At 37.9% G+C, this 16,101-nt stretch overlaps 1 protein-coding gene across 3 annotated transcripts in view; it reads right to left on the bottom strand.

Moving 5' to 3' along the window:
• The window catches only part of UVRAG (UV radiation resistance associated), a 361,575-nt gene that overhangs the window by 69,232 nt on the left and 276,242 nt on the right, over positions 1-16,101 (bottom strand). The window lies entirely within an intron of this gene.

The raw sequence follows: 16,101 nt of genomic DNA on the forward strand, positions 1-16,101 counted from the left end.
AGTTTCCCAATGAGCAAAAGAGGACAACAGTAATTCTATACCACACAGGGTTAGGGGAGATTATAAGGAAAAGTGTCTTGTGACCTGTACAATGCTAGGTTATAAAAATCATTATTATGTGTGTAACTATTATAGTATGTAACAGAAATGAGGTAAAAGTTTAATACTCAAAGTCCAATCTACCAAGCTTAATTCAGGTAAATCAAAGCCTGATTCTGTTCTTGTTTTCATAAGAATGATAGAATAAGAGGAGATCTGTGTTTTTTTGTATTAATGCCTTGAATATATAGCATTACATTTTTTATACAGTCCTAAAATGGCTTCACTTTATTTCATACTGAGTTAAAAATATCAGTTTACTAATAGCAAAACAAAGAATACTGCTAAATTTTTTGGGGGGGGGATCTAGGAATGCAATATTCCACCTGATTAAAAATGTAATAATCCAGAAAAGGGTAACATGTCATAGCCTATAAATGCAGATGAAGTGACAGTGAGATGTAAATTTTATTGCCCAGGAACACAAGTCGTGTCATCAGGAGGCCTAAGGGAGAGCCCCTGACTGATCCCAGTGTGTAAGTCCCCTCCAAGCTCTGCTCACACTAGCACCTCTGCCAAAGAGTCTTTACCTGTCCCTTCCCACAGTCCTCCCCCCTATTTCTTTGAGAGCACACCGTGAAGCTTTAGAGGCCCAGCTTGCATGTTTCCTTTAGGAATACTTCCCGAAGAAGTTTTCACATCTCTGTATTATTAGCTCACACTACACTGTAATGCCACCTTGGCTAGTAGGTGAGCTACCAAGTTTAGAAACCAAGTCCTGTTCATCCTTGTCTTCTCAGTGCCCAGCCCAGCACCTGACATAGAGAAAGTGATCAATCAGCCCTACTTGGAGGCACAGAAAGACCAAGATGGTAAAGAGATACAGTCATAGCAGTCACAGTACTCAGACAAAAGGAAAGAAACCTTTACAGCAGACGAATAGTGCCAAGCAGAGGAAAAGAATGAAGAAATGAGCCAGGCACTGGGAGATGGGAGTGTAAAAACTTCTTCAAAAAGCTGTCTTCAGTGCAGCTTTTGCTCTAATGCCACGGACTGCTTTTATACAGCATGGGAACTGACAGTCCTGGACAGGACTCAAGAAAAAAGGAGGTAAAAATAGAGGAATAAAGACTGACACCAGTCTGTGACTTAGCAAATTCTTCACACTTAGTCGTAAGCCTATGTCTTATTTCCTTTCATTCTGTGTATTCTACTTATACATTTTTAAAAAAGGCATAAAAGTATATTGGTTATTCACAAAAGAACTTGAAATGGTAAATAAACATATGAAATGCACGAACTGATTCACTTACAGTCAATGTGGAGATATGTTTCTTCTCTTATATAAAAAAGGTTAATAACACACAATACTGGCAAGAGGGCAGAGAAACAGATATGTCAAACTTTAAAATGTATATTCTTTGACCCAGCAATTAGGTGTTTATCCTCAGGAAATAACCAAAAGCATGTACAAATATCTAATTAGAAGAATGCCTATCATTCCAATGTTGTTCATTAACTGGAAAATCTTGGAAATGATCTAAACGTCCGTCCATCAACAAGGAAACTTTAATTACAGTATACCCATACAAAAGAATGCAATGCAGACAACAAAATTTTATACAACTATAAATAATCAATATGAAATTATCTTCACAATAATTAAATGAAAAAAATAGCACAGAATAAAAACATTTACGTAAAATTTTATCTATTTAACTTATGTGTGTTTATTTGCATAGATGTTTAGAAAGATGTTAACCACAATATTATAATGGTTATCTCTTAAGTAGTAGAAACCCAAATGTTTTAACTTTTTCCTGAATGCATTCCTGTATTTTAAAACAAATTTATACTGCAATTAAAACACATAATTTAAAAAATGTTATTCTTTTGAGAAAAAAAAAGAAAGAAAAAAACATTATCTCAACTTGAAACTAAAAGTTGACAGTGAATTAGGTGTCTGAATACTTTTCCTTCCTATATACAAGGTACTCTCACTGATGCAGCTAAAGAGGCAACTTTCTCCCTCTCTTTACTTACTGTTAAGTTGCATTTCACTTGTAATCTACTTCCACATATCTTCACCTCATTTTGTATTTGTGAAATATGGGATTTCTTTACAATTATTACACTGCACTTTGCATTTTTATTTATTTAGCAAACACTTATTTAGCACTTACTGTCGTCCAGGTACTATTCTAAGTGCTTCACAAATATATTGTTCACAAAAATTAGGGGATATTTTAAAATGAATACGAAGTGATAAAATATCCCCTAATTTTTTTGTGAGAAGTATATTACTTAATCCTCATAAGAGACAGAAATTATACCTATAATTATTATTATCATCCTCATTTTACCAGTAAGAACACTGAGGTTCAGACAGATTCAGTAACTTATCCAAAATCATATAGGTAATGTGACAGAACTGGCATTTGAACCCTTGTAGTCTAGATCCATAGTAGTTATTCTTTTTTTAAAAAAAATTTATTTAGAAAATTAAATTTGACAGGGAGACATTGATCAATAAGAGTAAATCGGTTTCAGGGAAACATTTCTATAGCATTTGAACTGTTGATTATCTTGTATACCCATCACCCAAAGTCAGATCATTTTCTGTCACCTTTTATTTGTCCCTCTTTACGTCCTTCCCCCCACCTCTTCTCCATCCCCCTTCTAGTATGTCCCCCTCCCCCAGTAACCACTGCACTTTTATCTATGTCCATGAGTCTCAGTTTTATATCCCACCTATGTGTGAAATCATACAGTTCTTAGCTTTTTCTGATTTACTTATTTTACTCAGTATAATGTTCTCAAGGTCATCCATGTTGACAAAAGTCACTATGTCATCATTCCTTATGGCTGAGTAGTATTCCATAGTATTATATATATGTACCACTTCTTCTTTATCCAATCCTCTATCAAGGGACACTTTGGTTGTTTCCATGTCTTGGCCACAATGAATAATGCTGCAGTGAACATGGGGGTGCATGTGTTTTTACATACCAATGTTTTTGAGTTTTGAGGTAGATACCCAGTAGAGGGATTGCTGGGTCATATGGTAGTTCTATTCTTAATTTTTTGAGGAAACATAATACTTTCTTTCATAATGGTTGTACTAATTTACATTCCTTGCAGCAGTGAATGGAGGGTTCCTTTTTCTCAAGAGCCTCTCCAACACCTGTTATTACCTGTCTGGTTGATAACAGCCAATCTTACAGGTGTGATGTTTTGTAGTTTTGATTTGCATTTCTCAAATAACTAGTGAAGAGGAGCCTCTTTTCATATATCTGTTGGCCACTTGTATGTCCTACTGAGAGAAGTGTCTGTTTAGATCCTCTCCCCATTTTTTAATTGGATAGTTTGCTTGTTTGTTGCTGAGCTTTGTGAGTTCTTTATATATTTTGTATGTTAATCTCTTATTGGAGCTGTTGTTTGCAAATATCATCTCCCATTTAGTTTGTTGTCTCTTTGTTTTGTTGTCAGTTTCTTTTGCTGTGCAGAAGCTTTTTAGTTTGATATAGTCCCATTCATTTTTTTTGCCTTTACTTCCCTTGCCTTTGTGGTCAAACTCATAAACTGTTCTCTATGGCCAAGGTCCATGAATTTAGTACCTATGTTTTCTTCTCTGTAATTTGTTTCAGATCTTATATTTAGGTACAATGGAGCCTCGGCTGCGGGAGGGGAAGAGAGAGACAGAGAGGAAGGAGAGGGGGAGGGGTGGAGAAGCAGATGGGAGCCTCTCCTGTGTGCCCTGGCCGGGAATCGAACCTGGGACTCCTGCAAGCCAGGCCGACGCTCTACCACTGAGCTAACCGGCCAGGGCTGACATAGGGATTTTAATGGGGATTGCATTAAATTTATATATTGCATTAAATTTATATATTATAAATTGCTTTGGAAAATATGGCTATTTTAACTATGTTGATTCTTCCAGGCCATGAACATGGAATATTTTCCCATTTCATTATGTCTTTTTCAATTTCTTTCAATAACATTTTGTAGTTTTCAGTATATAGGTCCTTTACATCCTTTGTTAAGTTTATTCTTAGATATGCTTTTTTTTTTTTTTGCAATCGTAAAAGGATTTTTTTTTTTTAGTTCATTTTCCAAAGTTTCATTGTTGCCGTATAGGAAAGCAATAGACTTTTGTATATGATTATGTATCCTGCAACTTTACTGTACTGGTTTATTGTATCTAATAGTTTTTTGGTGGAGTCTTTGGGGTTTTCTATATACAGGATCACATCATCCGCAAAAAGTGATACCTTTACTTCTTCTTTCCAGATATGGATGCCTTTTCTTTCTTTCTTTTGCCTGATTGCTCTGGCTAAGACTTCTAGAACTATGTTGAATAAGAGTGGAGAGAGGGAACAGCCTTGTCTTGTTCCTGATTTTAGAGGAAAAGCCTTAAGTTTTTCACCACTTAGTATGATATTAGCTGATGGTTTGTCATATATGGCCTTTATTATGTTGAGGTACTTTCCTTCTATTCTGATTTTATTGAGTGTTTTAAACACAAAGGAATGTTGTATCTTATCAAATGCCTTTTCTCATAGTACTTATTCTTCATTTTTCTTAAGTTAGAAGCAGGGAGGCAGAAAGACCCGAATGCACCCCACAAGCCCCTGGGGGCAATGTTCTGCTCATCTGGGGCCTCTGTTCTGTTGCTCAGCAACTGAGCCATTCCAGTGCCTAAGGTGAGGCCATGAAGTCATCCCCAGTGCCTGGAGCCAACTTGCTCCTACCGAGCCATGGCTGCAGGAGGAAAAGAGAGAGATAGAAATAGAGAGAAGGGTGAGGGGTGGAGAAGCAGATGGTCCCTTCTCCTGTGTGCCTTGACTGGGAATCTAACCTGAGACATCCACAAACCAGACTGATGTTCTACCACTGAGCCAACCAGCCAGGGCCTCATAGTACTTATTCGTAAACATTCAGTTATGCTGAATTTATTTTAGCTCATTTTATTCTAGGATTTTGGCTTCCACTTGATACATTTACATTAATTAGGATAATAATTTCTTCCCCCTGGAAACACAAGTCTGCACATTTCTAAGTGTTTTCTCTAATGGGTCCCAAAATATACATATAACAATTTTTTTAAGTTCATGCCCTTAAGTAGCTTGCACCTAAGCTATACTGGTCATTCTGATGCCAACTAAAATCAAACCAAATTCATTTTTCATATATATTATTTCTCATACTTCATCTCATGAGGCTTAACCATAAAAACAGAGTTAGAATTTATAGTCAGCATTTTCTAAACTAAGTACTGCGTATTCATTTCACTTAAGGTGCAGTCCTTAAATAATTTTCTCCCAGCAAAAAAGTCACACATGGTGGTGCTTTGGAAAAAACTAACATCATTACTGACTAAGCAGTTTATTTCCTTAATTGAAGAAAATTACATGCCAGCTTAAAATATTAAAATGTGCAAAGTAAAAGGCTAAAGTGAATTTTTTTTAAAACAACAAGGATAAACAAAGAGATAGAAGTTATCAAAGATGCTAAACCAAATACTTAGCTCTCAGACAGCCATGGCTAATAGAAGAAACTGTTATTTAAAGTGTTTCTTTCTATCTGATAAAAAGAAACCAATAAGTATGGTCCCTTGAACTTAGAATCAGAAAGATCAGAATCCAAATTTCTTTGCTCAGTCTTCAGAGATTCAGTTTATCTAAATGTAAAATACAGACACTAATAGAAAGACTTTTAGGGCTTTTGCAAAGGATAAAAGAGATATATGTGGAAAATTGCTGTACCCTAAAATAAACCATGTAAGTGTAAGTTACAACTGCTTTATTTTTCATTTGGAAAGGTAAGTTTGGCACTGGAGTTCTAGTTTCAGTTTAAAGGGGCAAGGGGTAGGGGGGAGGGAGGATGTCCAAATGAGGTAAAAATAAATTGTTTTGTCAATTTAACACTCTCAGCATTTGAATAGTACAGTGTTCACGACTATTAATAATTAAAAAAAGATTATTTTTTTTTTTGTATTTTTCTGAAGTTGGAAACGGGGAGGCAATCAGACTTCTGCATGTGCCCGACCAGGATCCACCAGGCATGCCCACCAGGGGGTGATGCTCTGCCCATCTGGGTCGTTGCTCTGTTGCAACCAAGGCCATTCTAGCACCTGAGGCAGAGGCCATGGAGCCATCCTCAGTGCCCAGACCAACTTTACTCCAATGGAGCCTTGGCTGCGGGAGGGGAAGAGAGAGACAGAGAGGAAGAAGGGGGGAGGGGTGGAAAAGCAGATGGGTGCTTCTCCTGTGTGCCCTGGCTGGGAATCGAACCTGGGACTCCTGCATGCCAGGCCAACGCTCTACCACTGAGCCAACCAGCCAGGGCTAAAAAAAATAATTTAAAATGTCTACTAAACTGATATGATATGATGCTTAAAATATTAATAACGAACAATTACAGTAATTACTTTTAACTACAAAAAGGTAACATATTATCCCTTTAAATACAGAAAGAAACTTTTGGAAAACTATATATATTATATTTCTGCCTCAGTTAAAGACTTCATTTAAGTAAACATACATGAACATGCATTTAATGTATATTCAAATACACACATTATTTAAATAGAAGTTAACCACCCACCTTGAGGAGAAAAAAACAATCTCCTGGTTAACTCACTCACCATTCCCTCTTTCAATAAATATTCATAAAATACCTGAAACATGCCCAGGGCATTCACACAGACCACACTAGGTCCAAGTATAAAAACTGGTAGCTAAGTGGCGCTAGGGATAATGATGTTGTCAAGCAAAACATCTTCCTAGCCTACCATTAAGGTAACTTCTGCTCGAGCCAGGCTGGTGTTGATATACCTTAAGCTATCCTCCCCCTGCACCTTAGCTCTCCCTCCTCTCACTAGCCAGATACCCTTAAATGTACAGTTCAGGTGTCAGCAATTTTATTGAAGTATTCATTTTCCACATCAGCCTAATAGGAATGAAAATAACAACCAGACTGACAATAAAACAAACTATAGAAATGATCCCTGAAAGCAGTCTTCTGACAATAAAACAAAAAAGGGCAACTACCATTATCTGAGCATCCTGTGGATAAATACTGAGCTCCAAACTTGACATTCATTGTTTCTAGTCCCCACAACAAGCCTATAAAGATTATCCAATCTTTACAGAGCTAAGGGAATGGAGGTAGAGTGAGATTTTATCCAGTCAGTGGGACAACATATCCAGTGGGACACTGTGGGGCTCTAAATTACCACAGGGTTCTCCCTGCTGCGAACCAGAGCTGCACTTTGAGCAGAACTTCTCCTCTGACAGTAATCATTGCATGCCTTGTACCATTGTGCATATTTATATACTGTGCATATTTTTATTGCCCTCCCTCAGATATAGGTACCTTGAAGGTAAATTCAGCCTTTCATAGGCCTTGCATAGCTCAAACATTCAGATATTTGATGATTGAGATATATATTATATACATACATATGCAAATGTGATTTTTCTACTATTAAAGAGAAAAAGAAGTCACATAAAGGATTAATTATGTTATTTATCATCATTTTTCTTTTTTTTCTTTTTCTTATTTTCCAAGTTAGAAGAGGAGAAATAGACTTCCACATACATCCTGACTGAGATCCACCAGACAACTCCTGTCTGGGGCCGATGCCCTGCCCACCTGGGGTCAATGCTTGCAAATGAGCTATTTTTAGTGCCTGAAGTGGAGGCTCCATGAAGCCATCCTCAGCACCTGGGCTGATGTACTCAAACCAATAGAGCCATGCTGTGGGGAAGAGATAGAGAAAGAGAAAGAGAAAGAGAGAGAAAAGAGAAGGGGAGGGGTGGAGAAGCAGATGGTCGCTTCTCCTGTGTGCCCTGTCAGGGAATCAAACCCGGGACGTACACACACTGGCCAATGCTCTATCCACTGAGCCAACTGGCCAGGGCTTCCTCATCTTTCAAAGTGATGATCTGACTGAAAATCTGCTTGTCTGCTGCAGCATGAAGCTTAAGTTTGAACTGATTTAGTGAAAACACTGTACCACTGATAAAAAAGCTTTAAGAGACAGGATTTCTGCCACTATGAACTGCTCAATATTTATTTACCTTACTGTACCTTCTCATATCTACATGTCACTCTATCATAAAGCAGAAACATAATATATGTATATGTAAAATTCATTTTTATGCTCACTAGTATGGTAACTAAAATCTTATTTTTGCAAAAATCCTAGAAGAACAAATGTCCAAGATTAGAAGAATGGTTAAATAAATTATAATATATGCACACAAATAAAATATATATTAAAAATATTAAGTTTTTAATGTGTTGAAGAAATGCTTGCATTCAAGAAAAAGACAGGCCCTGGCCAGTTGGCTCAGTGGTAGAGCGTCGGCCTGGCGTGTGGAAGTCTCAGGTTCGATTCCCGGTCAGGGCACACAGGAGAAGCGCTCATCTGCTTCTCCACCCCTCCCCCTCTCCTTCTTCTCTGTCTCTCTCTTCCCCTCCGGCAGCCGAGGCTCCATTGGAGCAAAAAGATGGCCCGGGCACTGGGGATGGCTCCTTGGCCTCTGCCCCAGGAGCTAGAGTGGCTCTGGTCGCGACAGAGCGACACCCCGGATGGGCAGAGCATCGCCCCCTGGTGGGTGTGCCGGGTGGATCCCGGTCGGGCGCATGTGGGAGTCTGACTGCCTCCCCGTTTCCAGCTTCAGAAAAATACAAAAAAAAGAAGACAAAAATATAGAGAAGTATATAAAATGCTAACTTAACTCTGTAAGAAAAAGACAAAGAAGTTTAGAAAACCCAGAGGTACATGTGGATAGTAAGATTGTGGACTATTTAAAAAATTCTGTTCTCCTATTTTGTACTTCAAAAATTTTCAACAATTCTCATATATTTTTATTTTATTTAAAAAATATTTTTTAAAGAAAAAAGATATGGGTGGTACTAGCATAAGAACAAGGTACATAAATAAACCCTCATATTTATAGTTAATTAATTTTCAACAAGAGTGTCAAGACAATTTGATGGGTAAAGAGTAGTCTCTTCAACCATTTTTTCTGGGACAACTAGATATTTTCATGCAAAACAATGAAGCTGGACCCCTTCTTTATACTATACAAAAAATATTAATTCAGAGTGAGCCACAGACCTAAACATACTAGCTACAACACTGAAGAAAACCTAAAAGTACTTGAGCTGAGCTTTCTTAGATATGACACCAAAAGCACAAATAAGAAAAAAAAATTGATAAAATTGAAATTTACCAAAATTAAAAAACCTTTATGCTTCAGTGAACACTATCAATAAAGTGAAAAAGACAACCTACAGAATAGAAGAAAATATGTGCAAATCATACATCCTAGAAGGGACTTACATCTAGGTTATATAAAGATTTCTTACAACTCAACAATAAAGACAAATGATCCAATTTAAAAATGGGCAAAGGATATGAATAGACAGTTCTCTTAAGAACATATACAAATATCCTCTATGTTAATCCACTATGCACATAAAAAGATGCTCAACATCATTAGCAATTAGGAAAGTTCAAGTCAAAACCACAATGAGATGCCACTTTACATTCAGCAAGACGGTTAACAATAAAAAAGGAAAAGATAACAAGTGTTGGCAAAGATGTAGAGAAATAGAAACTCTTATATATCACTAGTGGAAATGTAAAATGATGCAGTTGTTTTAGAAAACAGTCTGGCAATTCCTCAAAATGTTAAACAAAGTTACCATATCGCTCAGCAATTCTACTACTAGGCATATACCTAAGAGCAATAAAAACATATGCCCCACAAAAATTTGTGCGTGAATGTTTATAGCAGTACTATTCATAACAGCCTAAAGTATAAACAACCAAGATGTCTATCGACTGATGACTAGAAAAAGAAAATTTGGTGTAGCCAAAAACAAACAAAGTGGTATATCCATACATAACTTCAAATTGCCAAAATAATTTGGCAATAAAAAGAAATGCCTGGTATGTGCTATAACACGGATGAAACTTGAACCTTGGTAAGTGAAAGAAACCAGTTCACAAAGCACAAATATTCTACGATCCCATTTTTATGAAATGTTCAGAGTAGGCAAATCTATGTAGCTATGTAGGAATGGAGGTCTTGGGGAAATGGGGAGTGACTGCTTATGGGTACAGGGTTTCTTTTTGGGGTAATAAAAAATTCTAAAATTGACTGTGGTGAGAGTTCTACAACTCAAATAATATACTAAAAAACACTGAATTGTACATTTTAAATGGGTGATATGTATAGTATATGAATTATAGCTCAGTAAAGTTTTTTTTAAGATACTGATATAGGACTTAAAATAGTTTCTACTACATTATAGGCAAATTTTGTAGGCAGTGGGGAGGGGAGCATTTTCACTATTAAAACGTCCTTGGAATTTTAATTCTTTTTTTTTTAAGGTTTTTTTTTTTTTTTTTTTTTTTTTTCATTTTTCATTTTTCTGAAGCTGGAAACGGGGAGAGACAGTCAGACAGACTCCCGCATGCGCCCGACCGGGATCCACCCGGCACGCCCACCAGGGGCGACGCTCTGCCCACCAGGGGGCAATGCTCTGCCCATCCTGGGCGTCGCCATGTTGCGACCAGAGCCACTCTAGCGCCTGAGGCAGAGGCCACAGAGCCATCCCCAGCGCCCGGGCCATCTTTGCTCCAATGGAGCCTTGGCTGCGGGAAGGGAAGAGAGAGACAGAGAGGAAAGCGCGGCGGAGGGGTGGAGAAGCAAATGGGCGCTTCTCCTGTGTGCCCTGGCCGGGAATCGAACCCGGGTCCTCCGCACGCTAGGCCGACGCTCTACCGCTGAGCCAACCGGCCAGGGCTGGAATTTTAATTCTTGACTCCAAAAATTAAGGAAATAAAAATGCATTTTCTCCCCATGCATCATGTACATTAGACTGTATGCTGAAGAAATAGACATGAATTTAAGCTGCTGGGTATAAGCTGGCATGGATCCCTTCTAAATAGATGTGCACTGTGAGTCCCACAAGCAGTCAAGTTTTAGAGAAAGACTATGTCCTTGGCAAAACAGAGGTTTCCAACTGTTCCTGGAAGGAGAAGCTATTTTTACTTTCTATGAAGTCTTAAAATAACTTAATGGGAAAGAGGTAATAGAGTAAAAGAAAGAGAGCTCATGAATAGAAAAAAAAAAGGGAGGAAGGGGGGAAGGGACAAAGGGAGGGAGGGAAGGAGGGAGAGAGGGAGGGAGGGAAGGAGGGATAGGGGGAAAAAGGAGAGGAAATAAAAGGAGGAAAAAAAAGAGAAACCATGTTAGTGGGACATGGCTGGATTTGATCTCAGAAGATTTGGTCTTAAATTCTGCTTGCCATTAATAGCTTTGTCATCCTTGGGGAAGTAAGCATAGCAGCAGCTCAATTTTTATCTCTAAAGATAATCCTGGTCAACATACTTCACAAATATAAAATGAGACACAGAAGTAAAAATATACCAAAAGCCATTACATTTAATACAAATGTAAATCATCATCAGTATTTGTAAACTATATCCTCAGCATTACTCTGAAGTCCCTGAGCTTTCAAGAAAGGAAAGAGGACTGGCTTATGAAAAGGCAAAGGCAACAGGGAAGAATCCATGGATAGCCTATGCCTTGCACTGCACAGTATTACCAGAATTCAAACTGTAAGTCTCTTATACAACGGGGAGTTGGCATATGTGTCTTGGTTTACCAAACTTCAGCAACTGAAACGTTTCATAGGTAATCTAGATGGCCACATTCTAATGGACAGTGCTTCTCCAACTTTTTGATCTCAAGATCCCTTTTGAGGACCCAAAAGAGCTTTTGTTATGTGGGTCGTATATATCATACATCAGAAGTTAAAATTGAGAAACTTTTAAATATTTATTCATTCATTTTAATATAACAATGGAAATCTACTACTTTTTAATTATATATATAATGTTTTTAATGAAAAATAAGCGTATTTTCTAAAAAAGGAACTTAGAGAAATGAGGAACATTTGTTTCAGATTTTTGCAAGTCTCTTTTGCAATGTCTGCCTTAACAGAAGACAGCTGGATTCTCATGTATTCTTCTGCATTCATTTTTTTTTTATTGTATTTTTCTGAAGTTGGAAACGGGGAGGCAATCAGACAGACTCCCGCATGCGCTCGACCGGGATCCACCCGGCACACCCACCAGGTGGTGATGCTCTGCCCATCTGGGGCATCGTTCCGTTGCAACCAGGGCCATTCTAGCACCTGAGGCAGGGGCCATGGAGCCATCCTCAGTGCCCGGGCCATCTTTTTGCTCCAATGGAGCCTTGGCTGTGGGAGGAGAAGAGAGAGACAGAGAGGAAGGAGAGAGGGAGGAGTGGAGAAGCAGATGGGCACTTCTCCTATGTGCCCTGGCCGGGAATCAAACCCAGGACTCCTGCACACCAGGCCAGGGCACAGTCTACCACTGAGCCAACCGGCCAGGGCCAAGATCATTTTCTTAACATGTGTGGTTTCATAAGAAAAGCCCACCACATATAAATATGTGGTTAGAAAAGATTATTTAAATAGTCTTTTCAGATAGTTGTGGCTATTCTTCTCTGATACTCCAAATTCATCAAGTAGTAGTTTCTTAAAGGTTAGTAGCAAGGTAAATCTAAAAAACAGCATACTTCCTCTAACTGTTGTATTCAAATCCATTGGTTTTTGGCATTTTGAGGAGGTCTTTACCTGTACATCATTTCATAATATCAGACATTGGTCACTTGGAAAATACTGGCTCACTGAATTATAGAGATTTTAAATGTTGACACATTCATTATAAAACATTTACGAATCAGTTGTTAAAAATCACTACCAATCAAATCAAAAAAATCTTTAAGGAATGGGGAGCTGTCAATTTCATGGGGACAAACACAAGTTTTCAGAAATACTAATTTTCATTCAAAATCTTAAATTTATTTATTTTTTGACAAAGACAGAGAGAGAGACAGAGAGAGAGGCAGAGAGGGACAGACAGGAAGGTAGAAAGATGAGAAGCATCAATTCTTCATTGCAGCTCCTTAGTTGTTCACTGATTGCTTTCTCACCTGTGCCTTGATGGTGTGTGTGTGGAGGGGGGGTGGGGGCTACAGCAGAGCAAGTGACCCCTTGCTCAAGCCAGCGATCTTGGGCTTCAAGCCAGCGACCATGGGGTCATGTCTATGATCCCATACTCAAGACAACGGCCCTGTGCTCAAGCTGGATGAGCCCGTGCTCAAGCCAGTGACCTCGGGGTTTCGAACCTGGGTTCTCTGCATCCCAGTTCGATGCTCTATTCACTGCGCCACTGCCTAGTCAGGCCAGTGTTAAAATTTAACATTAGTTGATTCCCTTTAAGAGAGAAGCTCATTTAATTCTTTTTTAAAAATGTTTGACAAATACATAAGTCTGAATAGTTAGTCAACTGTCTTTCGGTCATTCTTTCAAGATGGTGCCCCATAAAAAAACCAAGTAGTTTAGTTAGCAACTCAATTGCCCAAGGGCTCTTCTCAAAACAACCATTTTACTTCAGTATATAGCAGGGATGCCTTATGAATTATTTCCCTGTACATCACACAGAATATTAAAAGGTATGTGCTAATGGGTCAAGATATAACATAATTAATTATTTTTACTGCTCAAGGAAATTCCTCAGTGAAACTGGCTTTTTTTAAACTATGAATTCAAAGTGTCCCCTTTTCTACTTTCTGTCAACATGTTTGCTTATGTTCTGTATCCTATTTCCTCTTCCCTTCTCAAATACTTTAACCTGCAAGTTCCCTATTTTATCTTGTATTGTCAATTTTTCTTTTTTGATCACTCTCATCAGCATATAAACATGAACTGTTAACTTGTGATCTTAAAAAACAAACCAACAACTCCACATGCCCACAAAATAAACAGATAAGCAAACAAAAAATTGTTCTTAACCCCAGTTTTTCCAGTTTTGAACCCATCTCTCACTTTACACACACACACACACACACACACACACACACCTCAGAAGAGTTGTCTACAATCAACATCACTTCCTATTCACTCTTCAACACACCTTTTCTCTACTAAAACTGCTTGTCAGTGACTTCCATGTTCCCAACTCCATTGGATACTGCTTATAGTAGGATTTGACATAGTTGATTCCCATCCAGAAATTGACTTCTTAGTTTCCAAATTACTGCTTTCTCTCTACCTGATTGGTTACTCCTGTCTTTGCTGGTTCATCCTCCTCTGTTCAACTTCTAAATGTGATTTCCCAGGACTAAATCCCATTCTTTGTTTCTGTCTGTATCTGATTCTCTTTTCAGTTCTGCATTCTTTCCCTCATTGATTCCTTCTAGTTCCACAGATATAGATATTTTTAATGATGATTCTCAAATTTGTGTCTCTAGTACATACTAACCTCTCCACCCCGAGTTCCAGACTCATATATACTGTTGCTTTCTCGATGACTTCTAAAAGGCAACTCAAATAACATTTCCAAAGGACAGCTTCTGGTTCCCCTGCCTCCATCTCTTACCCTTCCCTATCGCAATAAATGGCATTTTCATCCTTCCAGTTGCTCACAGACAAAACCTAACTGTCTTGGTTACTCCTTATCCTCACCTCCCAATTCAATCCATTAACTCATCTCCCATAATGTAATTTTATTATTTTCTATTAAGATATAATTGACATATAACATTATATTAGTTCCAGATGTACAACCTAATGATCTTATATATGTGTATATTATAAAATGATCATTATAGTAAGTCTACTTAACATCCATCATAACATAGAGTTACAATATTTTTCTTGCGTTAAGAAAACTTTTAAGATATACTCTCTTAGCAACTTTAGACAATAGGCAGTATTAAACACAGTGACCATGCTGCACATTACATCCCCAGGGCTTATTTATTATGTAACTGGAAGTTTGTACCTTTTGACCACTTTCACCCATTTTGGCCACCTCTTAACCTCTGCTCTGGCAACCAGTAAACATGTTCCCTGTATCTGAGTTCAGGTTTTGTTCTAAGATTCCACAATAAGTGAGAACATACGGTATTTGTCTTTCTTTATCTGACTTATTTCACTTAGCACAATGCCTTCAAGGTCCACCTGTGTCGTTACAAATGACAAGATTTAATTCATTTTTATGCTTGTATATACATGCAATGGAATATTACATATATACATACGTGTGTGTGTGTGTATAATCTTACTTTTTATTCATTCATCTCTTGATGGGCACCTAGGCTATTTACATGTCTTGACTACTGTAAATAATAATAATAAATATGGTGGTGGTGGGGACAGTTTAAGATATCTTTTTAAGTTCGTGTTCTCATTTCCCTTGGATAAACCCCAGAAGTAGAACTGCTAGGGCAGATGGTAGCTCTATTTTCAGTTTTTTGAGGAATTTCCATACTGTTTTCCATAAAGGCTATACCAATTTATACTCCCACCAACAGTAGTACACAGGGATGCCTTTTCTCCTCATCCTCGCCAACACTTGTTATTTCTTGTCTGTTTATAATAGTTATTCTAACAGGTGTAAGGTGATAGCTCATTGATGGTTTCACTTGCATTTACCTGAAGATTAGTGATGTTTAGCACTCATAATGTATTTTAAATCTGTTCACTTCTCTTCATCCCTATCCCTACTATTCCTGTCCAAGCAACTATCTTTTGTAATAGCTTTCTAAGCAGTGACTTTGCTTCTATTCTAGTTCCTTATAATCCATTAGAGCGGCTAGAGTGAGCTTTGAAAAAAATCAAATCACACCACTTTCTTGCTGAAATTACTTACTGGCTTCCCTTCGTGTTTAGAATAAAATTCAAACTCTTTACTATAATCTCCAAGGCCTTATATGATATATTCCCTGGCTACTTATTCCCTTAATTACTATACTCCTATCACATTAGCCTGTTGCTTAAACACAAGCTCTTTTCTACCTTAAGGCCTTTGCACTCATTGTTCTCATGTCCTTAAGGAACTTCCTATTTCCTAGCTCTTGGCATGGCTGCTTCCTTGCTCAGTATCACTTCTTCAAGGTCCCTCTCTAGTTATTTACTATATCAACTAATTAATTCCTATTACAG

Source organism: Saccopteryx bilineata, chromosome 1 (assembly GCF_036850765.1).
Source record: "Saccopteryx bilineata isolate mSacBil1 chromosome 1, mSacBil1_pri_phased_curated, whole genome shotgun sequence".
In the NCBI taxonomy this organism is placed as follows: Eukaryota; Metazoa; Chordata; class Mammalia; order Chiroptera; family Emballonuridae; genus Saccopteryx; species Saccopteryx bilineata.